The 26,181-nt window shown below is 48.6% G+C and overlaps 1 long non-coding RNA gene across 3 annotated transcripts in view; it reads right to left on the bottom strand.

Moving 5' to 3' along the window:
* The window catches only part of LOC146005564 (uncharacterized), a 189,534-nt gene that overhangs the window by 70,240 nt on the left and 93,113 nt on the right, over nt 1-26,181 (bottom strand). For all 3 annotated transcript variants that reach the window (XR_014444025.1, XR_014444026.1, XR_014444024.1), the window contains one exon: nt 9,053-9,354. This is a non-coding gene — a long non-coding RNA (uncharacterized LOC146005564). The remainder of the gene's footprint in view (nt 1-9,052; nt 9,355-26,181) is intronic.

The following is a 26,181-nucleotide window of genomic DNA, read 5'->3' as shown; positions in this document are numbered from 1 at the left end:
CAGTTGAATATAATGACGGGACGAGCGGTGACAGCGAGCAGGCAGCACTGCTCGCTGTCACTGCTCACCCCCGGCATTGAATACTGTCCTAAGTGTCTCCTCTCTGGAAGAAGCCCGGAGAGGAGACTCTACAACTTTTCAGGGAGGGGTGGAACTAAATGATGACATTTGTGTCATTTAACCCAGGCCCCTCCCCAAAGAGCGGCAAATGCCTGTATTTAACCGGCAGAGGGACTGGGTGCTGGGGTTGATGTGGGAGGTTTGCCCACCCTCCCGGGGAGCCGGGAGGGAGACACAATGTTCGGGACCCTCCCGGCTAGGGATGCCAATCCTGGGGCATTTTTCCCAGGATCCTGGGATTGGCCTCCCTAATAAAAATAACCCCCCCCGCCCCCCTCCCCGTAAACCGCCACCTATCTCGGGATTCAAATCCTAGCATTTTTGGGGCCAAATCCCAGGATCCCGCTGATGCCGGGATTGGTCACCCTACTCCCGGCCATTTCGGGACGGTAGGTAAGTATGGTAAGATGTTATGTCAAAATGATGTGAATGTGGACATGGTCTGAAAATCTTGGGTGTTATGTTGACAGGTGATATAAGGAGACTAACATGGGTAGATGTTGCTGAGCACACAGCAATGTGTTAGCGATGTGCGCTGAGCGATCTGTCAGGGCTAATGAGCGCAACAGGAGGCGTCACGTGTTCCCTCTCTGTTCAGGAGCAATACTAAATGAGAGTTATTTACCCTCGATCCTCTATATTTTGCCCTTTGATGAACAAAGTTCTTAGACACTTGGTGAACGTTGTACAACATATAAGGGAGAATATTTCTAGAAGCAGTGATTAATGTGCGATAACACGCACCACATCCTGCTCACAGAGTAGCGCAGCCGCTGCTCTCCAGAGCTCTGTTCCGGCACTAAGACTAAAACAAGTCTCTCTACTACTCGTAGCAAGTAATCAAACTGAGCCGCCAGCCATTGGTTACTTGAGTCAGTTCTAGCGGACCAATAACAGCTGACGTGGCCCATCCGAATATATCGGTCTGGTCTTTATAGCCACCTTTCATTTTGTACCCCCCCCTGCCAGAGATATCATGCTTGTTGCCAGGGGTTACATGCTCGTTGTCAAGGGTCAACATTGGGAAGGTCGACAGTCAAAAAGTTGACATTGGTTTTTCACTTTTTTTGTCCCTAATGTCGACACAGTCGATATGGACACTGACAAAGTGCACCGAGTCCCCTCCTATGGCTTGTTATACTCACCTTGCTTCAGGCACGATTATATTCTCCCTCTAGTGGATGGTAGGTCATGAAATACCGCCTGTCGGCACATGCCGGCTCAGGCATGAAAAACCAACCTTTTGACCTAATGCTTGTGTTGACCTTAGCCACGTCGACCTTTTTCATGTGTCGACCTAAGGCCTGTCGACATCCAGTGATGGACCCAAAGCATTTTGACCTAATGACCGTATACTGAATATAGACCCCCAGTGGAGCCATTGCATATTCCTCCGCAGTTGTATACTCATACACAGCATGGCCACATAGGTTGACCTATGACTACACAAGACTGGCGACGATGGAGCCATGTTGTGGGGCTGTGGTGGGTAGTCCCGCCCATGGGATCACCCAGCATTTCATGGGCGTTCCCATGAAAATGCTGGACGTTCCAATGCTGGACGTTCCAAGCCGCGTCAATGACCCAGTGACGCGGCTGCCGGCAGAAGACATCACCGGATGTCAGCTGCCCGCCATGTTCCCCACCAGAACACACGCAAAGCTAAGACACCTGAGAGTGTCGGCGACCATTCACAACCGTACAGGCGAAATCGCCCTGCGAGGGTGGGCGGACGCCTGTGCGAGGGGCGAAGTTCGCAGAGCTGTGTGGAAACGAGAATAACCTCCTTAATTTGTTGCAACAGTTAACAACCAGGGCCGGCGCCACCACTAGGCAGCATTAGGCATTTGCCTAGAGCACCGGCCGCTGGAGGGTGGTAGTCAGGAGCAGAGACCCCAACTGGATGGAGGTATGGAGGTGAGTGGCTGCTGTCACTCCCCCCCCCCCCCCCAGCAACCTCGGCGCCCGCCACCCTAACCCCGCCGTGGAGCGATGCAGCAGCAGGGCCGCATCGCACCCGACAACCCAAGCCACTACTCCCCCAGTGGAGCGACCGCATCACCTTTCCCCACCCTACCAGCGGTGCGGCGGCCGCATCGCAAAGCCCCTGGGGCGCTCCGGTCCCTAGCACCGGCCCTGTTAACAACATAAGATATTTGGGTGCTCCTAGCAAAGTGCACATATGGTAAGTGTGCATCACTAGGGGTTGTACAATCCTGGCAGGCGTATATGGCGTGTGGTTTAAAAAAACAAACATCAAAAACCATAAAACACTATTGCAGGCAGCACAAAACAGCATAGTCATTACCACTTCTCCTTGGTTTGTTTCTTTGGGCTGCTATTAATGGTCACCATGTACTACTATGGCAACCACAGGCTCAGGGCACATTATGTTGTTAGCAGAGGGGCTTTGGAATATCCTCTGAGCTTCAGCTGCAGTGTGATTGTCTCCTTCCATGACAAAGTCTACTGAGAGTTGTGAACGAGTGTGGTACATACAGACATATTTTGCACACGGGATTCTGGAGATGAGCTAAGCAAAAATCTTTATTGAGGTCTGGATGCAGAAAGTCCCTATACGCAGGCGATGGACCTGGATGGACATAATGAGGTCACACACTGAACTACTGGACTGACACCGTACAATCTATTCTACATAAGGACGTCAGGTTAGTGATGACTCACTGTGCTGTGGGAACATCGCTGCATCATCCCTACAAACATAAATACACTAATGACTTACTGTGATCCTCGCTCTCAGTGTTTTGTAATTAGCCCATTACTGAAGGCTTGAAAGGACAAGTATACAATTGTCATTGCATCTAATTGCAGCCTGCAGTAGGGTAGTTTTGTGTATCCATGGCAGTAGTATTAAAGCCATCATGTAGCAAGGAAGAAATGACAGACATCATACCCCATGCTGGGCGTCCTTGGTTTTTGCATTGGTAGTGGACATAACAATGACTAACGCGATCATGCTTGCCTTGTGTAGAGGCGGCAGGTAGGGAGCGCGGCCAGAGATTCTTGGGGGTAGCGAAGCAATAGGTCCCAGTGGTGGTATTAGGACATAGTTACCTACTCCCTGACATAGCAGCAATCTCCCTCATTAGTCTAGCAATCTCCCTCATTTCATCTAGCCCACATTACACTGTTACATCATAGTTGCCTCCCCTTCTGCATTCTGCAGGAGACTCCCTGACATAGCCGCAATCTCCCTCTCTCCCTCATTAGTCTAGCAATCTCCCTCATGTCACCTAGCCCACATTACGCTGTTACATCATAGTTACCTCCCCTCCTGCATTCTGCAGGAGACTCCCTGACATAGCAGCAATCTCCCTCTCTCCCTCATTAGTCTAGCAATCTCCCTCATTTCACCTAGCTAGTTACATTTTTGGGGAAAAAAGGAATGAGAGATAGATACATTTACATTGAATCATCAGCACTTTACCAAGTATAGTATCTCTTACTAACTGCTCTGGGGCTCATCTACATTTGTATATAAGTCATTATAAAAGATTCCTCTCTGATGTAGCAGTACACACCCACGCTTCTAGGTGCCACATTCACAATCGCTTTCCACAATCTCTCCATATATGGAACTAGACACGCCCTTGGGGTGGAGCAAGACACACCCCCTCAATGGGGCGCTTTGCAAATTTCTATTACCAACTATAATCTCCCTGAAACTCGTTTTCAAAAGTAGGCAAGTATGTATTAGGAGTTAATTTAATTTAATTGCAGGGACAGCTGATGGACAGCTAAGGTGCAGCAATTCCCATGCACACAGCTAATCACCACTACATATATATACACACTAACATACCAGATAAGAGATTTACTGCTGAGCAGACACGCAATAGGTATGTGACAATTTAAATACCCGATTGGCGCAGAACAATCTTGTTTCACCTTAACCTTGTATCATCAAAATATAATAATGTTCCCTGTATGTAGCTGTGGGAATGATACATACAGGACCCTGCGTATGGCTGTAATGCTGGGTACACACCAGAACGATTTGGCCTCAATCCCGACAATTCCGATGCAATTTTCGACCGATTGTATGTAAATTGGGCATGTTTTAGATCTGATTCCGATCCGATGCGCGTCCCCGCTGGTCGTTTTGGAGATCCTACCTGCTGCAGTCAGGATTTGCAAAAGATCCCTTCAACTGGGCACGTGATCGTGATCGGAACGGATGCAGATCCTGTGCTCCAACAGACGGGCGGCCATCGTACGATGGTCTCACGATCTGCTCAGGATTATTATCGTTCTGGTGTGTACCCTACATTATACTCAGAGCAGACGGGTGGAGTAAGTGCCGCTGTCAGTAGAAGGGCAGGTCCGTGGCTCCATGACCTCTTTTGTTGAAGCCGCCTTTTGTTTCTTGTATTTGATTTTTATTTGTTTTTCTAGCATTGTTCTTTTGTCCTACGCTGAGCTGCTATCTAAACAGCATTTGTATACATTTATACAGGTACTTTCTTTGGCTTACAAGTACATTAGATAATAATTACATAAGCTGCATTCCATGGAAAAGGTTACACAATGTTCATCTCTCTCTCTCTCTCTAAGATAGTTTTGGATCGTTAAAGTAAATGTTCAATTGACATTGACAAAATGCCGACACTGCCAGACCTATGATCCATCCTTGAAAAATCTTAGGTACTTGTGTAGTTTCACGGCAGCACCTTATGCTATGCTGTCAGGGCAGACCAACGGCAGCCTAGAGCAGTCAGCCAGAGCAGGGTACAGCAACCCTGCACTTGTTCGCTTTAGGGAGACGGACAGGGTTAGGGGTTCGTTAGCGTGTGCGTCTCGTGCGCAAGTGCGTCTCATGCACAATAATGGATGCGGTAAGCGTCCTCCCAACCTGTTCATACCCCCACTATCCACTTCGGTGTCGAGTTGATTTAATAAAGTGTGAGCAACTGAGCCCGAAGTGCGGTGAATGGAAGCAGAATACACGTCAAGTAATACGCATCCCCTCACGGGGCTCGCCATGCTTTCGGCTTGTTTTACGCGTCCCCTCGAGGGGTTCGCTGCGCTCGCCACGCTTCGGGCTCGGTGGCTTGTACACTTTATAAAATCAACTCCACGCCGATGTGGATAGTAGGGGTATGAACAGGTCGGGAGGACGCGCTTCGGGCTGAAGTGGATAGTGGGGGTGTTTCAGGAACACATTCACACCTGTCATGTAACGTTGACTGTCTACGCTAACTACGTAAGCTCTGGCTAGCTGTGAACGCACTGACTAGGCTGATTCTGACAGGGACACTACGCTGAAATGTTATAACTGAAAAATACTCATGGTTGGAATTTTTTTCCTTTTAAGTACGTGTGACATTGTGCTCATAGTAAAAGTCGCTGTGCCGCATAATTCGCCTCAATATCAGTCAGTTTCGTTATGATCGGGAAGCGTCATAATTTCTGTCTGCAGAGAGGAGTTTCATGACAGAGTCACTGAGGACATCAGCGGAAGCCATAGTGACTGAAATGTATAGCTAGTTTCACTCTAGTGACACTGAGATGAATGCGTGTAATGTCAGGCATTACAGGAATGATATAAATCGGTTTCCGTTATGTGACCAGTATTAACGTCCACGAAAAAAACATAAAATCAATTTTTTAACCCATTTTATTGCCGAACAATTTTCTTTCATTTTGCAATTTTTAATTAGATATATAATCAATCTGATCATTCCTAACTGGCATTTTTCAAACAGATTTTAACATGATAGTTGGGGGCTGATTGACTGGTACTTTAACTCTCTACATTTTATCTCCATTCAAGTCTTAAATCCCCCATACATTAGGCCTCCTTCTCTGAGCCGCCCGGGGGGATCATGTACGATTTGGCACTTGGTGTGCCATTTTTTACATGTGATAAATTGCATTAGAATAAGGTTCATCTTTAAAAAGGTTTTTATTTTTTGGGTTCTTTATATCCACGTAGTTTGCCATGGACACCATAAAAGTGTAGCGCGTCCCCTCGTATGGCTCGAGAAAAAAAACGATGTTGACCTCTAGACCAGTGGTTCCCAAACTGTGTGCCATGGCACCCTGGGGTGCCTTGGAGGACTTGCAGGGGTGCCCTAGGTTGGTGGTCCAGGACCAATTCAAGTTTATTATGTCCATTATAATAGTCAAATTGTGCACAAACAGAAGTGAATACTGTCCATTATGACATACAGTATCTTAACCTAAGGATGAGATAAAAACAGAATTAATTTTACTTAATATTTGTTTCTGACTTTCTCAATGAGAAACCTTTAGCCTAGGGGTGCCGCAAAATAATTCTGATGCTTCAGGGTGCCGTGATTCAAAAAAATTTGGGAACCCCTGCTCTAGACGCTGTCGACATAATGACGCATCCCATTTGTGCTGGGGTCCTTACACATTAGCTAGACCAGGCCGGCAGCTACTGACACGTAGCGTGGGGCAGCTTGCAGTCATGTTACATCAGTTACTGCAGCTTGTATTGCAGAGAGATTACGAAACACAGTGCAAGACATCTAGGAACAACTTTACAAGTTCAGAGTCCTTAAAGGGAGGGAGGGGGGGGGGGGGGGGGGGTGCTAACACGAGGCACAGAACACAAATCTGTACATATAATAGAAAGCTTTCTCATCCTCATAAGTACAATCTGGGCCATGCCTAGCTGTTCTGCTGCCTGCTGCGGACAATGGGGGTTATTCAGACCTGATCACGCTGCTGCGAATTTGCAGGCCGGATGATTATCGATAGACTGCGCAGGCGTACAGCTCATTTTTAATCGCTGCATTTGACAGGAAGCCGGCGTTCGCGGGTGGTATCCGGCTGTTTTCTGGGAGTGTCAGGGGAAAACGCAGGCATGTCCAGGCGCTTTAGGGGAAGTCATGTGATGTCAGCTCCGGCACCGATCAGCCTGTTTCAATTGCAGCCGCAGAGTAAAGGTGCCCACACACTGGAATGATTTCCAATCCGATTTTCGCGGGATGCGCGCTCCCGTGGATCTTTTGCTAAATCTTCTGATCTTACATGCTGCAGGAAAGATCAAAAGTGTGTGGTCTCCTTTAGTCCTGGGATCCGTACAGACTGCACACACGGGTGTGGTATAGGGTTCCGACAGTCGGGATCCTGACAGTCATTAGCCCGACGTCGGGATCCCGGACTCAGGCAGCATGGCGAGCGCACCCCTGGAAACATCATTCGATAGTGAGTGAGCGCGACTGGATTTGCAGATGACCGCAAGGCTGCGATATTTTCACAGACTTATCGGAAGTTTGTACAGGGCGGATTTCACTCTGGCTGGGCGGCAATTATCTACCGCAAATTAGCAGAGAAACGGTTGGGCCTGAATGACCCCCAATGCTCTATAACACAGACAAGCAGAAACATATCTGTTTATGACTCTGTCAACCTTCAGTGATGTCAACCTAATGCTTGGTGATCCAGTGACCGTATCCCAGCCATAGATCAGTAACGATACAGGTGCTACTGGGCCTTCCGCTTACTCATCGCCCCGGCTTCAGCGCATGGATGGTTAATAATGTGGAACGAGGAGTCTATTCCGCAGGAGGAGCGAGTCTGATCTTCCACAGAACTCTCTCGTCAATATCCTAAATATAGAACTATAACACAATATGTACAGTTGGAGAGTTCACATCCTTATCTCGGAGAAATAGCCACTTGCTACAACGGCGAATAGAGATTTAAATAAACGTTTTCCTCCACTATATGGGCCACTCCCGATACCACCGCAAACACGTTTTCAGATTCATATTCAGATGTATTAAGCCAAAAAAGAGAAACGCAGGGGTGATAGTGATAAACATCCAGCCAATCAGCTCTTAACGGTCATGTAATATATAGGCTGTTTTTGGGGAAAATGGCAGTTGGGAGCCAATTGGCTAGCCGTTTATCACTCTTTGGGCCAGATGCACAAAGCTTCAAAGAAGTGATAGAATGGAGAGTGATAAACAACCAGCCAATCAGCTCCTGCCTGACATTTTTCTGTACTTGCTTCCTAGCACGGCGCCCAGATTTTCTACGTACACTAACGTAGTGAAATCACATCGCATGCGCTTTTTGCATGACATGCGATGCGATTTTTCATATTTTCACATGTATTGTATGGCTGCTGTGAATGTGTTCCTAAAACGCCCCCACTATCCACGTCACCCCGAAGCGTGGCGAGCGGCGGCGGAACGCGTCCTCTGACCTTTTCATACCCACCAATATCCGCATCGGCGTGGAGTTGATCTTATATAGTGTGGCGAGCACAGCGAGCCACAAAGCCCGAAGCGTGGCACTCGCCACACTATATCAAATCAACTCCACGCCCACGTGGATAGTGGGGGAATGAAAAGGTCGGAGGACGCGTTCCGCTGCGCTCGCCACACTTCGGGGTGGCGTGGATACTGGGGGTGATGCAATGGTATAGTAAGCACCCATCACATCACATGGCATGGGTGCTTATACAATGAAATATCGCATCGCATCACATTTGGTGCCATGCGATCCTATGCAATATTTTATTGTATGAGCACTCCTGTGCACTTAATATGGACATCGCATCGCATGCATCGTACAGCACTATACACGGTACGCGATGCAATGTGATTTTCCTACGCAGAATAGCCCACTAAGCTATTTGCTTAGTGGGCGCCGTGCTAGGAAACAAGTACCCATTTTTCAAAAAACAGTCTTTGACAAGGCAGTTAGGAGCTAATTGGCTGTCTGCTTATTACTCTCCATTTTCACACTTTCACGTGTATCTCTTTTTAAGGCTCAATTCATCTGCCCCAATGTCTGTAATTGACAGTTAGGAGTGGATTGGTTGACACTTTTGTCTTTCTCTTCACTTTATCTCTCTCCTCAAAACTAGCAAAGCAAAACTTTTACAATGTAATTATATAGTACTAACATAATAAATAAATTTGTGCTGTACCTTATCGACGGAGGGCCGCCTGCATTGGTCCCGGCAGTATATAGAAGCTTTGCGCATATTTTGTAATATCCAATCAGGAGCGTGGCAGATAAATACATATTTTCCATATTACAGCGGTTCCTAGGAATCCCAGCGCCGTTTATCCATCTCGCAATGTTGGGGATTCAGCTGCAATGAAAAGATTCCAGCTCCAAAAATACACTTAGAACTTATAGCCAAGATTCCCATTTCTTCCCAAGACATCACAGTCCGCAGATGTTCAGTATTGTAAATCCACAAATGCCACCGGGGATGCAGAGTTCCTAGAAGACAGAAATAATGAACAGCTGATTACAGAGTTCCTGTAACGGGAAGGCTGCAGTATATGGAGTCAGTTGTGCAGCTCACGTGGCGCTATCCTTTGGTGCGGGGGGAAAGGTGCTCTTCAAAGGCAAATTCCACTACGGAATTCTGAACATTAATCCACCATGGGGCATCTTTCACCTGCTACATTTCCAAGACTCTGCATCTCCTATGCTCCTCAATGGCAACTTTCTGGATGCACGCGCAGTGTGCCGTACATGTGCGCACAGAAGGCCAGCCATCAGGAGGGGGGACTGCGGGGGACTCTAGTCCTGGGGCCAGACAGAAAGGGGGCCCAGGACTGGAGTTTATAAAGTAGAATTCCATACCGCCCAACTTTGGAGATATGAAAATCGGCACCGCACCGCAAAGTAGGGATGGCCATCGACCATCGATGATTCGAAATAATCGATGGTTCATGGACGATGTCGAATACTTTTGCCATCGATGGGGGAGAACCAGATGGTTTCTCTCCATCGATGGAATAGCAAAACGATGTTTTGCTTTTTTTTTTTTCAGTGTCGGGACACGGAGCATAGCTCCGCCCCCAACACCCACAAAGCCCCGCCCCCTGCATTTTGATTGGCCCACAGGCCAATCAAACACAATGGATGACCATCGATATGTAAAAATATCGATGGTCATCCATTGCATAGTTAAGCACTATGGATGGCCAGTTGCAGAATTGCCATCGATGGCAACCATCGATGGCAATGGCAACGATGGCCATCCCTACCGCAAAGTGGAGCGCTCCCAGCAAGGGGGCATGGTTTTGATGATGCTCCCTTGAGGCCACGCCCCTGTTTCACCGCCTTGGGGGTAGACCAGAGCTCGGTGAACTGCTGGCCACACCCCCTGTCCCCCTGCATAGATGCTGTGTTTGAGAAAGGGAATGGGGGCCCTGCTTATTTTGTCAGTCCTGGGCCCCACAATTTCTGATGGCAGACCTGGTGCACAGAAGAAACAAAGTCACCCCACTATGTCCGGCATCGGCAGTACATGCAAATCAGAGCCTATACCTTCACATTATCAGGCAAAATCATCCAGCACAGAACAGGCACCCATTGAGATAACACAATTTATCATACACTAGTGCAATTTGGGCCCTTTTTCACATGATTTCGATGCCATGGTTGCTATGGGAACTCCCGTCACTCTGCAGCCAGTAGTGCCCCGACAGTAGCCAGAACTCCGGAGCATGCTGTAGTTTCATGGTTCCGGCGACCCCGCCCCCTGTGTATGATACAAAGGAGGCGGGGCAAGTATAGGGTTCCGGGAGCACCTGTTACACCACTGTCCATAGCATTCCTGCCATGGTACTGTAAATACAGGCAGCACATCATTCTGTATCACTTAACCACCTATGAAAAACTGACACCCCAAAACCTAAAAAAAAAAACCACAACTCATGTCGACATTTTCATATGTCGATCATTCCCATGTCGATCCTTTTCCAATGTTGACCTTGTGCATGCCGACCTAGAACTGTTGACCTAATAACCCTATGAACCAGACGGTGACCAAGATGTTCCCTTACAATAACCAGACCCCGCCTGATCTGTGCGAGGTGAATACGCCTAGACATGACTGTTCTCTGGTAGTTAGAGAATAAATATTTGCCTACACCAATGAATGCATTAGATGTGTAATAATGAGGATGGAATATACATATATACACAAAGCCCCGAGCGCTCCCACCACTGCCGCATCCTCTATCTCTAGAAGCAGTTTGGCCTTCGGCTGTCTGGCTTGTTTTCCTTAAGGGCGTACATCCAATGTAAAGCTACAAGAAAGGACTCAAGATGTGCCTGGAAAATGCTATATAAGGGAAGAAATCTCAGGCTGGAAGACCAGGGAATCTCCCTAACAGACAAGCAGTAACCGACATGTTTGGGAGAAATTCATTTTGGGGGCTCAGTTAAGAGTCGTACGCATTGGCGACAAAGGTGCAAGGCATGGCGTAAAAACGTATTTTAAGGTACATGTATTTCCGGATAGGCATGATAAGAAACCAGGTGACCCGGCGGCGGCATGCGTTTGTCCGGAGTAATTGCGGAAAGTCAGAAAAGCTGTCCATCTATTTGTCAGGAAATTTTAGGAGTGTATTTATTATATTTGTAGTATTTAATAATACTGTTAATTCCCCTCCCACAATTGTGAAAGAATGCAAATTGGACCATCATGCTGTGGTGGGTGGAGTGTGATAATAACACGTCAAGTCTGGGTCCATGCTGGGCCCCTAAGACAAGTCTGGGTCTATGCTGGGCCACTTAGACAAGTATGGGATCATGATAGGCCACTTAGACAAGTATGGGTCTATGCTGGGCCACTTAGACAAGTCTGGGACCATGCTGGGCCCTTAGACAAGTCTGGGACTATGATCGGCCACTTAGACAAGTCTGGGTCTATTCTGGGCAACTTAGACAAGTCTGGGACCATAATGGGCCCCTAAGACAAGCCTGGGTCTATGCTGGGCCAATTAGACAAGTATGGGTCCATGATGGGCCACTAGACAAGTCTGGGTCTATGCCAGGCGACTTAGACAAGTCTGGGAACATGCTGGGCCCTTAGACAAGTCTGGGACCATGAAGGTCCACTTAGACAAGTCTGGGTCTATGCTGGGCCACTTAGACAAGTCTGGGACCAAGCTGGGCCCTTAGACAAGTTTGGGACCATGCTGGGCCCCTTAGACAAGTCTCAGTCCATGCTGGGCCCCTAATACAAGTCTGGGTCCATGTGGGGCCCGTAAGACAAGTCTTGGTCCACACTGGGCCCTTCGACAAGTCTGGGTTCATGTATTTGTAGGTGGGGAGGTACTGCGCTCACCTTCTGGGTGCCTATACAGTGTGTGCTTAAACTGTACGTGCCCCTTGAAAAGTGGACTGTGTCACTAGAGGTGACCTGTGGTGTGACAATAAGTAATCACTAATGACCCCTATGTTAAATGATGAAAGAAAAATAGATGGATGCAAAATACATTTATTTGGTGTGAAAACAAAGGGGAAGTGGGGCTGGGGCTGACCGCTGTGCAACTTCCACTCGGTGTGAGTGGTGTCCGTTGCGGGCGGATGTTGGGGCCGCAGGTGGGGCAATCTCTGTCCTGCGGTGGGTAGGGCGATCGGTGGGCGGGTGGGTTATTGAGGCAATGAGTCCCGAAAAAAGAGTCCAGAATCACCTGGGTATGCAGATGTCACTGGAGGCTGGCATCCCAAGACACCCCAGTGGTGCAACCAAACACACCTTAATTCTGCCGCTGCAAAGGGAAGTATTGAAGTTGCCGGCAAGAGGTAATTCGAGCGCTATACCAATCTTGTTCAACTAAGTCTGGGTTCATGTCAGGCCACTTAGACAAGTCTGGGTCCATGCTGGGCCCCTTAGACAAGTCTGGATCCATCATGGGCTACTTAAACAAGTCTGGGACCATGCTGGGCTCTTACACAAGTCTGGGTCCATGCTGGGCCACTTGGACAAGTCTGGGCCCATGCTGGGCCACTTGGACAAGTCTGGGTCCATGATGGACCACTTAGACAATTCTGGGTCAATGTTGGGCCACTTAGACAATTCTGGGTCAATGTTGGGCCACTTAGACAAGTCTGGGTCCATGCTGGGCCCCTTAGACAAGTCTGGGTCCATGGTGGGCCACTTAGACAAGTCTGGGTCCATGTTGGGCCACTTAGACAAGCCTGGGACCATGCTGTTCTGCTTAGACAAATCTGGGTCCATGCTGGACCCTTAAGACAAGATTGTGTCCATGCTGGGATCCTTAGACAAGTCTGGGACCATGCTTGGCCACTTGGACAAGTCTGGGAACATGCTGGGCCACTTGGATAAGTCTGGGACCATGCTGGGCCCATCATGGGCAACTTAGACAAGTATGGGTCCATGCTGGGCCACTTAGACAAGTCTGGGTTAATGATGGACCACTTAGAAAAGTCTGGGTCCATACTGGGCCACTTAGACAAGTCTGGGTCAATGTTGGGCCACTTAGACAACCCTGAATGAAAATAGAAAACACAAAAGGTCGACACCTGTTTTTGGTGGGATTTTTACACGGTTTCCAAACATTTACATATTTACAATCTACATGAACAATTGGCGAGCAGAGTGAGCCCCCAAGGGAACACGTTTGTACTGATGGTGCTCACATTTTATCTAACATACAAGATTTGACGCAAAATGTTCAGGTCAAATTGTCATGTCGACGTATTGACCGTCGACCGAAACACCATATATATTCTAAACCACACTCTGGGCCTGATTCAGATGGCCGCTGATTTGCATTTGCACATCGAGTGATCAGGTGTTAATCAGGGCCCTGTATTCGCTGAGATCCAGCATTTCTGCATGTTCCTCAATGATCATCAGCAATCAGGACAAGTATTACGTAGAGACAGCGATGGCCTCAGTGACATTACGCGGAGGGAGATGAGAATACACGGTAACGCGAGAGTAGAAGCAGCTTCTGTACCACAAACACTATAATTTCTAGAGCAGGAGCTCAGCGGTTCTAGGGCAAAAATATCCTACTGCTGACAGTGTTTACTGGTGGTGTATGGATTCCTGAGGATATATCTGGGCATGCCACTGAGATCTGTGTCTGCCTTCCCAGAACACTCTGCTTTATCCCACCGAAAACATGTTTATTTCTCATAACGCAGATCCATTTAACTGTGTTTATTTGGCACCTTAAAGGAAATTAAAATTTTTGCTAAAACTCTGAGAAGCATCTATCTAGGGGAAGAACGCCCCCAGCCCCCCTAACAGATACTGGCAGATGCCATGGTGATGCCACTCTAGCCTTGGTGGGACTCTCTCTATGGGGCCTCACAGCGCTGAGGTCATGGGTTTGATTCCCACCTTGGCCATAACTGTGTGGGGTTTGTATATTCTCCCCGTACTCGCGCGGACTTCCTCTGGGTACTCCAATTTCCTCCCAGGGTTAGAGTGCAGGAGGCTGGTTAGGGTATAGGGGATGTTAGGGTTAGAGTGCAGGAGGCTGGATGGTGTACAAGCGAGATGTTAGGGTTAGAGTGCAGGAGGCTGGTTAGGGTATAGGTGGGATGTTAGGATTAGAGTGCAGGAGGCTGGATGGTGTACAAGCGAGATGTTAGGGTTAGAGTGTAGTAGGCTGGTTAGGGTATAGGGCAGGGGTTCCCAATCTTTTCAAAATCACGGCACCCTGGAGTATCAGAATTTTTCCACGGCACCCCTAGGCCCCCCAAAAAACATAAAATTAAGTAGATTGTGTTTATATGTGCTTCTTAGGTTCAGTTATGTGGTAAAGGCCAGGATTTGCTTCTGTTTGTACATATATTCTATGATTGGAAACCACTAGTACTGGTTTTGTCCATAAATAATTAATCATAAATAATTTTAATTGGTCATGGATCACCAACCCGTGGCACCCCTGCAAGTGTCCCGAGGCACCCCAGGGAGCCACGGCACACAGTTTGGGAACCACTGGTATAGGGGGATGTTAGGGTTAGAGTGTAGCAGGCTGGTTAGGGTATAGGGGGATGTTAGGATTAGAGTGCAGGAGGCTGGTTAGGGTATAGGGGGGATTTTAGGATTACAGCGCAGGAGGCTGATTAGGGTATAGGGGGATGTTAGGGTTAGAGTGCAGGAGGCTGGTTAGGGTATAGGGGTGTGTTAGGGTTAGAGTGCAGGAGGCTGGTTAGTGTATTGAGGGGGGGGGGGTGTTATGTTGCGCACACGGGCAAAATCGTATGCATATCGCACAGGTTTTTAACCTTGAAATCCCGATGGCAGCACAAATCGAAACCCAGATAGACAGGAAAGCAATGACTATATAGTGCAGAGCTGCACTATATTGTCCAAATCGCATGCTAGTCGGGCGGCTTGCCGTGCGATCTGATCACATCGGGATCGAATAGCAAGCCGGATCGACCGTATGTAAGGGTTAAGTAGTGTGTTTATATGTTTAAGAAAATTTCGAATAAATATTGACCAAAATCATTTCTGTAATCTCGCTCTTTGCTGAATGGGATCTTTACAATGGCGTGTACTGCATTCAGGAACATGAAACAAGGTAATGGGATATCGCCCCTCTAATTACCCTTCAGCAGATGTGACAATTAAACCCCACAATAGCCCACTAGAGAGACACTGTAACACACGGGTAGGCTGAGGTTCAGCTGAACACACACTGTGCAATTCACCCCACCACCTATATCGTTATCTATATCGGCGATGCTCCTGAACAAACTATAAATCGGGTACACGCACTGAACGATATCGTTAACAATATCATTCTGTGACATCACCCGGCCCCAGTGCAGGAGTCTGGTTAGGGTGTGGGGGGGGATGTTAGGGTTGCAAGGAAGGAGGCTGGTCAGGGTGTAGGTGAGAGGGTCATGCTACAGGTGGGAAGTTAGGGTCACAGGGAAGGAGACTTGTTATCGTGTTGGAGAGATGTTAGGGCGTACTTACCTACCCTCGGAATGGGCGGGAGGGTCGCGAAAATCGGGAACACCTAATGCCTCCAGTATTTAGCGCCCCCCTCTCCCCCGCATCCCATCCCTCTGTAGATGGTCATCAACCATCGATGATTCAAAATCAATGGTTTATGACTGATGTCGAATACCTTTGCCATCGATGGGGTAGAACCAGACGGTTTCCCCTCCCTCTATGGCACATCCGATGTATTGCTGTTGGGACACTGAGCATAGCTCCCGTGAAGCCTCGCCCCCATGTTTTGCTTGGCCCACAGGCCAATCAGTCAAACAAAATGGATGACCAAAGATAGGTAAAACTATCGATGGTCATCCATTGCATAGTTGCACACAAACGATGGCCAGTTGCACTATTGCCATCGATGGCAATGGCAACGATGGCCATCTCTATCGCTCTGCCGGTCAAATACCGGCATTCACGGCTCTTTCCGGAGGGGGCGGGGCTAAAAAGACGCAAAGCGTGTGATTTAGTACCACCCCCTCCCCGAAGAGCCGTGAATCACGCCATTTACCGTGATGGGGGTGGGGCTTAACACCAAGCCCCGCCCCTTCGAAAGGCCGCAGATCTCTTCTCCGGGACTCTTACAGCAGGCAAGTATGTGTTAGGGTTATGCTACAGGTGGGACTTTCGGGTTACAGGGCAGGAGGCTGTTTCATGATGTGCTGCAGGAAGGAGAGAAGATTCGGGGAAACAGGTGCAGCTCAGGAAAAATGTTGCAGAATATGTGTAAATAATTGGTAACAAATCAATTGCATGTTAGGAGGATTGGTATTGGCTACTGAGAATAGAGGTTTAGCTGATACTGTGTGTGGGAAGTTAGGCTGTTCCTGTGGTAGGAGCCATAGCTAACATGGAACATAGAAGGACTGAAGAACCCTGACTTCTGTCCCCGCTCCTGCCCCCCAGTCCCAGGGCAGACATGTATGTATATTTTGATTTTGTTTGACAGCAGTTTCAGCAGAGACTTCTGAAGCGTAGAGTAAGCACAAATCCCTGTGTAATGAGTCTGGAAATGGTGAGTCAGCGAGCGCGGCATTATCCACCTCATCTAACAATAGGCCAGGAAAAAAAAAACATCACACACGGAGGCCCCTCGCAGATCCGTCAGATGTGGACGGAGCAGGGTTGTTTTTTTTACCAACTCTTAAAAAAAAAAAAAGAAATCAATGCAACTTGTCCGGTTGTGTATTATAATCCAAGGTTTATTTATGTGTCCTATCTGCCGGGTATCTCTGATCTGCCGCACAAGATCTCAATGCTATTTCCTCAACATCTGTCGGGCACACGACATCCAGCCTAAGAATGGGTCAACTTCAGTTTAACTTTCACTGCAGACCTTGCAGCAGACAGGGTGATGCCGGCGGCATGGGAAACAGAGTACAATGCCTCTGAGTGCTGCGGCTGTGTACAACTGGGACAATGCTCTGACAGCGTTACATTGGAAATGACCTATTCTCCCCCGGAAACAGACAGTCTTAGGCCTGCGGAACCGAGTCAGACCACACAATGCAAAGACGCCGGCGCGGAAAGGGACAATAATAAGAGGAGTTACTCCGAAATGAGAAAGTGACCTGATATTTTCCCAAAGTTTTATGTAAAATAGTCTAGATCAGGGGTGGCCACAACGGTGCTCAAGAGCTACCAGCAGTCCAGGTTTTCCAGGCCACCTGTGGATCTGTAGAATGTGTCGGTTAGGAATGAATGCAGCACAGGTTTGAAAATGTGACTACACCTGTGCACCAGCTAGGAGGTCTGGGAAATGTGACAGTTAGTAATGACTACAGCTGTGCACCAGCTAGGAGGTCTGGGGAGTGTGACAGTTAGTAATGACTACAGCTGTGCACCAGCTAGGGAGTCTGGGGAATGTGACAGTTAGTAATGACTACATCGGTGCACCAGCTAGGGAGTCTGGGAAATGTGACAGTTATGCTGCTTTTAGACCCTGTATTTGGAAACGTTTCCAAAAACGGGTCTGCCAGGTAAAACCCCTTTCACACCGCATCTCTTAAACGGTATATTACCGTTTAAGTGCGGTTTTTTTGACACTGGCAGACCCGTTTTTTGGAAACTTTCCAAAAACAGGGTCAAAGCCAGTCTTCAGCGCGCGCCGCCTCCGCTCCCCCGGGGGTTAACACCCCCAAATCCCCCCCACCCCAGGGCTAACAACCCCCCCCCCGCCCAGCCGGTACCTCCGTTGCATGATCCGGCACTGCAGTTGGTCGGGGAAGCACTTATGAAAAAAAGTGTCTTTCAGAAAATGGCTGCCCCATAGGAAAACCAGTTTTAAAAAACTGTCTTTCGTATGGGGGCAGCCATTTTCCGAAAGTCACATTTCTTATAAGAAAAGTGACTTTCGGAAAATGGCTGCCCCCATACGAAAGACAGTTTTTTAAAACAGGTTTTCCTATGGGGCAGCCATTTTCTGAAAGACGCTTTTTTTTCATAAGTGCTTCCCCGACCATACTTCACTGCCGGGATCCACAACGAAGGTACCGGCTGCACGGCGGGTGTCGACACACGCGCCGCGTGGGGGGGTGTCGACACATGCGCAGGGGGCGACACGCACGGGGGGGGGCGGCTCCAGTGCTGCGAATATTTAATGAGTGCTCATTAAATATTCGCTGCTCTGAATTTAGGACCCAGCTCATTGGCTGGGTCCTAAATACCGTTTCAGACCCGATTTTGATGCAAAAATACCGGGTCTGTAACGGGTAGGACCCTCCATTTTAACCGTTTTACAAAATCGGCTTTTGTAAAACGGTTAAGGGGTCCTGCACCTTTCAGACCGCACAGATTACCGTTTTAAAACGGTAAAAAAACGGCAATATACCGTTTACAAAGTGCGGTCTGAAAGGGGCATAAGTAATGACTGCACCTGTGCACCAGCTAGGTAGTCTGAGAAATGTGACAGTAATGACTACAGCTGTGCACCTGCTAGGAGGTCTGGGAAATGTGACAGTTAGTAATGACTGCACCTGTGCACCAGCTAGGGGGTCTGGGTAATGTGACAGTTAGTAATGACTGCACCTGTGCACCAGCCAGGGGGTCTGGGTAATGTGACAGTTAGTAATGACTGCAGTTGTGCACCAGCTAGGAGGTATGGGTAAGTTGACAGTTAGTAATCACTACACCTGGGCACCAGCTAGGTAGTCTTGAGAATTGTGACAGTAATGATTGCACCTGTGTACCAGCTAGAAGGTGTAGGTAATGTGACAGTTAGTAGTGACTGCACCTGTGCACCAGCTAGGTGGTCTGGGAAGTGGGACAGTTAGTAATGACTGCACCTGTGCACCAGCTAGGGGGTCTGGGTAGTGTGACTGTTAGTAATGACTACACCTGTGCACCAGCTATGGGATCTGGGTAATGTGACAGTTAGTAATGACTGCACCTGTGCACCAACTAGGGGGTCTGGGTAATATTACAGTTAGTAATGACTGCACCTGTGTACCAGCTAGGGAGTCTGCGAAATGTGACAGTTAGTAATGACTACAGCTGTGCACCAGCTAGAGGGTCTGGGAAATGTGACAGTTAGTAATGACTACAGCTGTGCACCAGCTAGGGGGTCTGGAAAACGTGGACTTTTGGTAGATCCTGAGGATGGGCTTGGCCAGAGCCAGATTAAGGTCTAAATGGGCCTGGAGCTGAAAATGATCAAGGGCCTATTATGCGCAATAATAGGGGTTGTGGCAAGCACCTAATAATGTGGGGGGCGTGACCAGTGTTCTGGTTGGGTGGTCTGCTTATGGGTGTGTCTCTATTTGTGTAAATACTTTCAACTAATTATATATGCCTGGAAAAGGCAGGGGGCTGAAATAGGAAAAATGCAGGGAGATATCCAAAGGTGCACCCGCAGGATGCCGATGTCCTAAGATACTTGCGGGGTGAGGCGGCACTCCAGTCAGAATAAAATAGTGTGCCGAGCGTAGCAAGGCACCGTGCCCTCTGCTTGGCGAGTGCAGCGAACCCAAAAGGGGGAGCGATCCACAGCCCCCCTTTTCGGCATTGCTGCGGTCGGGAGTCCGGCGTCTGTATTTAGACCGCCAGCATATCATACCGGACCCCATATATCCCTTAGACAAATCATGCAACACAATAGTAACCCCTTTATACTGTACACACCCCTTTATACTCTTACACATTATGCCACATGGAATGAGAAAAAAATTCACACTGACTGAGCCAAAATTCACATTCTGCCACATGGATTGAGGCAAAATACACACTATACCAAACAGATTGAGCAATAATGCACAATATGATTCATAAACGGGCATTGCGCGCCAAAGGTGTGCATTAAAAATTACACCATAATATCCATTACACGTTAAGTTACACACCATAATGTCCATTACGTATTAAGCCAAACACCATAATGCCTATTAAAAATTATGCTACATAAGTGCTGCTTACCTATATGCTCATTGCCAGGGGTTCCATGCTCATTGCCAGAGTTTCCATGCTCATTGCCATGTGGGATTACATGCTCATTGCCAAGGGGGGAATACATGCTTGTGGTAACTGAGGGACAGCCGCCAGGTAGAAATGACAGCCATTGACAGCCGGACAAAGAGCAGGGGGCTGCCCGGCTGTATTTAGAGCAATGTAGGTCCCAGCTATTTGATATAATACCCCTTTCACACCAGAAAATGCAGGGATTTACCCAGGAATATTGACCCAGGATCATGCAGGGACATTCCCGGATTGGCCCCTTTTACACCAGCCTAGTTCCTGCATTTTCTGGTGTGAGGAGGAGAGAAAACTACCGGTACTCTTTACCTAGCACGGCGCCCACGATCTTGATCGTGGGCATCGTGAGGTAAAAAATCGCGTCGGTCGCGTCGTACGCGGGCTAAAGATGCCCGGCGCGATGTCCACGATTTCCCATTGAAAACCATGTTAAACATGGACATCGTGTCGGTCGCGTCGTGGCCGGCCATAAATGTGCACACGATGGCCGCGACGCGATGCCCACGATTTGCCATAGGAATCAATGTTAAAAGGCCCGATGGACACGATTTTCATGTTAAATGGCTGAATGGACCCGATTTTACCATAGGAAACAATGTTAAATGGGCCTTAGAGCCCAAATACTTACCCTGAACTCTGAAATGGCCCCCCAATTGTTTACGCCACCCCACGATCAACGTCAACCCGAAGCGTGGCGAGCGGCGGCGGTACGCGTCCTCCGACCTTTTCATACCCCCACTATCCACGTCGGCGTGGAGTTGAGAATAGAATAGTGTGGCGAGCTCAGCGGGCCACCGAGCCCGAAGCGTGGCGAGCGCAGCGAGCCCCGCGAGGGGACGCGGATACCTGTGAAGCCCGCTAGGGGACGCGTATAGCTGTGAAGGTATCCGCGTCCGCTCGCCACGCTTCGGACTCGGTGGCTCGCTGCGCTCGCCACACTATTCTATTCTCAACTCCACGCCGACGTGGATAGTGGGGGTATGAAAAGGTCGGAGGACGCGTACCGCCGCCCCTCGCGGGCTCGCTACGCTCGCCACGCTTCGGGTTGACGTTGATCGTGGGGTGGCGTAAACAATTGGGGGGGCCATTTCAGAGTTCAGGGTAAGTATTTGGGCTCTAAGGCCCATTTAACATTGTTTTCTATGGTAAAATCTGGTCCATTCAGCCATTTAACATGAAAATCGTGTCCATCGGGCCTTTTAACATTGATTCCTATGGCAAATCGTGGGCATCGCGTCGCGGCCATCGTGTGCACATTTATGGCCGGCCGCGACGCGACCGACGCGATTTCCATGTTTAACATGGTTTTCAATGGGAAATCGCGGGCATCGCGTCGGTCGCGTCGCGGCCAGACATAAATGTACCCGCGATGCCCGCGATGGGCGCCGTGATAGGTAAAGAGTACCAAACTACCCTCCCCCCTTTAAACAACCAGCTATATCTTCGGAACCAACCGACCCATTTACACGAGGGATTCAAATTTTTTTCAAATGAATTTGGTCCTGTGAAACTGGGCCATTTGGTTCCAGAGAAATCTGTCCTGTCCTCAAACAACATGAACAACCATGAAATTACATTTCAAAAATGAAAATAAAAATAAAAATAAAAATCGGTTTATACGAAATATCTCTAGAACCAATGAACCCATATGGACCAACCTGGTATCAGATTGAAGGCCCAGCAATTTGGGTTAGACTGAGATCAACCTTGAGCTTGCTTGCGGGGCTGGGATCGTTGGAAAGCCCCGACCCTCAGCTACAAAATGGGCCTATTTAGAGAGTGGGCCTGGAGCTGTAGCTCCATCAGGCCCATTGTTAATCCGGCTCTGGGCTTGGCCACCCATGGCCTACATAATAATATTACATACTTAAATACTGTATAGCGGTAAGGCTCAATGCCGGGACCCGCAGTGGGGTTACTGTCAGAAAGCATAATATGTATAGAAGTTACATTATAGAAGATATACGGAAACAAATTCAATTCAAAGGAATTTGCGGTATATATAGGACTTTATGTTCCCTTTCCAGTCTATGTGATATATCAGCGCATTCCTCATCGTGTTACTGGGTGTGGTATATTCTGTCTACATGCATACAGCATGTCAGCATGTCAGTATATTGACATTGACCATATTGACTAATAGTGCCTAACCCTAACTCTGCCATCCCATAGACTAACCCTCTGTCGCAGGTCAGTGCAGAATGGCAGACATTTTACATGTCAACATTTTGAACTTGAATACATTCTGCAGATGCCAACATATTAAGTGTTGACATATCAACAATGATGACATCATAACTATCACCATTATGAATGCCGTCATTGTAAATGTGAACATTATGACTACATCCCGATACCTCATACGGCCGCCTCACAGATTTATCCCATATTATTTTGCACTGCACAGCCCGCCGTCCTTGAGGGAACATACAGATGGGTCAGGTCCCATCCTTGCAGAGGATGGCGCTGGCGTCGCCAGCCGCCATCCCCCGCCAGCGCCATGGCGATCGTGAGAAAGGGACGCGCGCGCACGAGAGGGCGCGCGCGTCCCCTTCCGACGGCGCTTCCATCAGTTCCCCGGGTCCCCGCCGGCTTGCCGGCGGTAACCCGGGGTCCCCGCCGCCTGCCCGCACCCCCCACTAACCCCCCCTAACCCTGTCCGTCTCCCTGAGGCGGAGACGGACAGGGTTTCCGTCGCGCTAGCGACGGAGACTGAGACGCGCGTGCGCGTGAGACGCACGCGCGTCTCAGTCTCCTCGCTGGCGAGGCTGCTGGCGGGTCGCCAGCGCGTACGTTCTGGCGACCCGCCAGCAAGGATGTAGGACATCACCTACTGTACCTAGAATAGTGCTACGTGTCGCTCTGTCACTGTACAGCTTCCTCTGTAGATACAGGACTATATAACCCTCCTAATAGGCCTCGGGGCACGTGCATGACAAACAGCTTGTGCACCTTACACAACCAGTCTCCTGCAGCACAGGGCCAGTGTCACTCAGAGTAGTAGGGTACTAGAGCACATTCTGGATATTGTAAGTCAAAGTGGAGGATGACACCACGGAAGTGAACTTGTGAGCTAGGGCTGATTGTGTGATAGAGATATCGGGTGGGTCAGTACTATTAACCAGTGAAATTATTATTATTAATTATAAATATTTGGAAATATTGCGTTTGAGGCGTTGAAATGACCTCCACAATGAATCAGCAGAAAGGCATTCGGTGATGTGGACCAATGGTAACAGGTTTGGGGAGTAGAGGAGGATCTGAGGAGTAGATTTATTGTGGCGGCGCTTATCGCGCCGCTATAACTCTTCCTGCTTCGCCTCATTAACGAGGCGAAGCAGGAGGGGAGACCGACAAGATGTATTAACATCTTGCCTGCCGAATCGAGGGCGATGTCCCCTCCTGGAGACAGCACATCAGTTAACACTGACACTCTGTCTACTCCCCCCAGCCGGCTGTACTGGGCATGCGCGGGATCTTGCTACTCACGCGAGATCTCCAGTGCAGCTCAGAGCCAGCGCTGTCCCTGCTGTGGGGATAGGGCATCACCACCTGCAACTGTCGAAGTCGCCCATCAACCAACTACTTTTACCAATGATGTGGGAGAACCAGATGGTTTTCCACAATTGATAATACAGAGCTACAAATGTATTTATTTATTCTTACCAAGGAGTCGGGACACAGAGCCTAGCGCCACTTCCCGACACCCATGAAGATCTGAACCATAAGCTCTAATTGGCTGAGCTGCACAGACCAGATGAAGATAGAAGATGTCTTTTAACACTTGTATTGAAAAATGAAATTTTAGCAGAACTGATATAAGAGCGACCAATACAAAGGGAACTACAATTCATGTCTAATTTAGTTGTCGAACAGAACGATATCACACAAGGGTACCCAGGCCTCTGATTCCTCCATAAGTTCAGCACATTCGCCTGATGAAAGCATCTGTGCTGCTGTGGACATTATGGTGCTGATTATGAGCTGGACACAAAGAACAAAAAAAAGTTACTTTTCACCTGTTTAAATGGAGCCGGCTTTAACTTTTGCACGCGCCCCGTGGCATTGGAGCCTGACGGGGGTCCCCGCCGCCTCCCCCGCCGGTCCCACTTGCAGCCCTAACCCCTCCCCCCCCCCTAACTGGGCAGCGTCTCCCTGAAGCGGAGAGGGGCAGGGAGACGCTGCCCAACTGCCGTGAAACTGGGACACACATGTGCGCGTGAGACGCACGCGTGTCCCAGTCCCTATTGCCGCCGCTCGCCAGTGGAAGGAATCTGCCAGGCATGCGGGAGAACCACCAAAAATGTGTAAGCCTCCCACACGTCCCGGGAGGGTAGGCAATTATCCCACTCCAAGTGAAGGTGCCAAAAATCCCTTTAATCCTGGACACATTTTATTGTCTCATGTCTCAGACTGGAGAGTTATTATGACAACCCCCAACTAGAAGCATACGGTTGTCTGCAGGTACTGGGTCGTGATTAATAAATGCTTGTGCCCCAACACCACCAGAAAATAAAAATCTGTTTTCGGTATAATGTCCCTTTAACAGTCCCTACACAGTCCCTACACAGGCTGAAGGGCAGAGGGACCAGGATTGTGGTTATGACAAGTTCTCTGGACTAGTATGAATGGAATGCAGTCACCTTAGCGGAACAGTAATCACTTACTGGAGAGACAGCGGCGGGATTGTGTAATGCTGAAAGGGAAAGCTGACTATATAAATAGCATGTACTGTACACAGTGTCATTCTGAGAATCCCATGTACCGGTATGTGATAACTCACTGTACAAAGGTAGGAACAGATCCGCCCACTCATTCAGGAGTTCCCGCCGCAGCATGGCTGTAGTGCGCCACGGCTACAAAGTAACTAAAGGTTGCACGTAACATTCATTTTTCTATGTGTCAATGTTAAGGTGGCTGCTGGGATAGCTGTAGGAGAATTCCTTAATTGTTCCCCTTACTTTGGGAAGACGTGATACTTAAGGTGCCCATACACTAGTATGATTTGGGGAGATTTCACCTGATTTCTCCCTGGGCACGCAATGCACTGGGGATACATACACGCAGTTAACTTCCTACCACCGGCTTCTATACAGTGACTGGCTGTCAGCTCTGATTGGTGGATACTTACAGTCAATCGCTGTCTGGCTGCAGGCTAGGAAGCAGGAAGAGAATGTTGCACTCTGGTTGGTGGATAGCTCCAGCTAACAACCAATCAGCATGCGGACAGCCCTTCACTGTCTGGCTGCAGCCAGGCCCATAGAATTAGGGGTCCTGAAGCTGCCCAGTGTCGCTATATGTTAAGATGGACCTGACAACATTTGGAAAGGGAATATCATGTTTTTTAACGCATAATATCATGTTTTTTTAACACACGCTGAAGGCGTGAGAAAGGGGTGTGTTCGTCACCATGTTTAGATTGTAGTCACACATCACTTCCATGAGCTGCTTCTCTCTATGCCAGCATCCACTCGCCTCCCTACCTTTCCCCCCTGGCGGGGACACTGCGGACGGCATGTGGAACAGCGCCTGAAAAGCGAGAGTGTCCCCCCAAAATCGGAGCAGTTGTGAGTTCTGCTGAAAGCCTCAATCACACATGAGTTTTTCATGTTGATTTTTGGTGTCAATTTGTAGAGTGGGGCACGTGGAACTCCAGTTAGTGTACCACATACCCTCGTATGGCTCGCGTCAACATTTACATGTGTCGACCCCGACATTTTGCTTGCGTCGTCCGATTCATCGGTGACCTGTCACCCGGACCCTGGTAGATTGATGACACAAGTACCTAGTATTAACAGAATCATAATAATAATAATGGTAATAAAGATAAAAGTCTCAAATTCGGC

This window comes from Crinia signifera, chromosome 5 (assembly GCF_055691185.1).
Source record: "Crinia signifera chromosome 5, ASM5569118v1, whole genome shotgun sequence".
NCBI classification, from domain to species: domain Eukaryota; kingdom Metazoa; phylum Chordata; class Amphibia; order Anura; family Myobatrachidae; genus Crinia; species Crinia signifera.
This window is presented reverse-complemented; position numbering and strand designations above follow the sequence as displayed.